The sequence below is a fragment of the Siphateles boraxobius genome, unplaced genomic scaffold, assembly GCF_051911475.1.
Source record: "Siphateles boraxobius isolate OS27281-9 unplaced genomic scaffold, OSU_SipBor_1 66, whole genome shotgun sequence".
In the NCBI taxonomy this organism is placed as follows: domain Eukaryota; kingdom Metazoa; phylum Chordata; class Actinopteri; order Cypriniformes; family Leuciscidae; genus Siphateles; species Siphateles boraxobius.
The window spans coordinates 15,816,899-15,818,850 of NW_027509193.1; the positions used below are offsets into that span (position 1 = coordinate 15,816,899).

A 1,952-nucleotide genomic window follows, 5' to 3' on the forward strand; every position below is an offset into this window, starting at 1 on the left:
CAAGTCATCTTTTGCCTGCAAATAATATATATTGTACTCTGTGTGAAATAATATATTAGCACTTACTCTGAAGTTCCTATGAAGCAACTCTATGTGACCCGAGCGTGGCTGACTCCGGACCGAATCGACTACGCCACCTGGTGCCTCTCACACCAAGATTTATGTATATTTATACTTAACTGCGGAATCTCTAACATAAGGCAAAAAGGTTCGTGGTTATGCACCCAAGATGAAACTATACAGAGACGTGCTTTGCGTACAAAAGGTAACAATGCTTTATTGAGCCATCATATAAAAAATAAAATCATCAACAGCATCAGCATCATCCCATGGGCATGGGAAGTACAAGCGGAGAGGCTTGACCGCAAACGAGGAAGACCCAGACTGGTGTTGGCTGTTACCAGCAATGATATATGAATTAATAGAAAAATGTTGGTTTGCTGTCAGGGTAGGTTACCTGTCCAGAATTAGTGTGGAACTCACCAACCGTGCTCTGAACTCTGATGCCTAAAATCAACCACACGCACACATACATGGGCACCACCACTGCAAATAGTGATTCAATCAATATATGGTGAAGTGCAGTTTACCAATATAATACACCGTGCGCAAAGACGGACCCAGGAACCTCTCGTGAACAGCCCCCTGGTACTCTGGCGGGTAAAGACAGAAAAGTTATTATCGCCAGCAGAATAGTTTCAGTTGGACCAGATCCTAAAATGCTGGAACAGCCAACACCGCCTCGATCGAAAGGAACAGCGGGTGGAAATCACCGCTGCGCAACTCAACAAACAAAACGAAGAAAAATATAAAAAACAAAACTAATAATACACGTAATTTAGGCAAGGGAAAGCAACAGGAACAGTCTGCATAGAAACACAGCAGCATTAAAGTTAGTACTTGACATACCCATACATATATGGTCACGTAAGATACAAAACATTCCACTTTTCTTTTACCTCAATGTAACGTATCAAATGACCCGGTGGAAAAACCGCCCTTGCACCGGTCTTCCAGAATCCTACAATCACCACTGTTACATAAAACATATTCCTTAAATGTGTTTCTATTAAAAAAAGAGTAACAATCATTGCATCGAGACTCAGGAAATACAATCAGTCTCAATCCACATGTATTCACAGTTATTAGTCCTAGAACATCGGTTATATTCACACAATAACCATTTACCTTTTAGGTATCACGTCTGGCTTTATATACCGCAACCAGCGGGTGCCTTGCCCAGGACCTACGTGCAAAGTACATTCGTTACAATACATATCAATACATATCATGTCCCGACAATGATGTGCACATTATAATATTAAAAAAACAAGACACACACAATTACCTTCGGCAGTAACCAACGTGACTACCCGGAAGCGTCTGGCAATCGGTATCACCCCTTAGTTGTATACGCGAACCACTTCCACGATAACAAACACAGTATGGTTGTCCGGACACTGGGATTCTCTCTTTGTCCGACCGTGACAACCTATTTTATAGCCACTGACTTAGTTACCAATGAATGGTTAGCCACCCAGCGGCTGCTAGCCACCGTGACGTCAGTGGACTACCGTAGCGGCCAAGGGACAAACTTGACGTCAGCAGACTACCATAACTGCAGAGGGACAAACTTCACCCCGACAGTAACTAATCTGCCGGTTACATCTATCTCTAGTGCCAGTTTTTTTTCTTTAAGTTGTCAAGTATTTTCAAAATACTCTGTTTTCTAGGGGTGGGGGTAAACCTCTCAACACATGGCTTATGCATCAAAAATTAAAAGGAAAAGTACAACACTGCCCACCTCTGCATCACTGCTTTGTGCAGACTCTTCTGTAGATGTGGACTCCTGCAACTCATATTAGAAATAATAGGTACTCAAGTGTAAATTAAGTAAAGTTATTTATGCACTTAAAGATACCTGAGAGGGTTTCTTCACTGTCCTGTGACTT

General features: G+C 42.0%; 1 long non-coding RNA gene across 1 annotated transcript; it reads right to left on the reverse strand.

Annotated features, from left to right (window-relative positions):
• Positions 1-251: 251 nt before the first annotated feature.
• On the reverse strand, positions 252-1,572 carry LOC143722452 (uncharacterized). Its single transcript, XR_013196888.1, has 3 exons — positions 1,349-1,572; positions 960-1,246; positions 252-653 (listed from the first exon to the last, which is right to left on the reverse strand). It is a non-coding gene; the product is annotated as an uncharacterized LOC143722452 (long non-coding RNA).
• Positions 1,573-1,952: the final 380 nt, after the last annotated feature.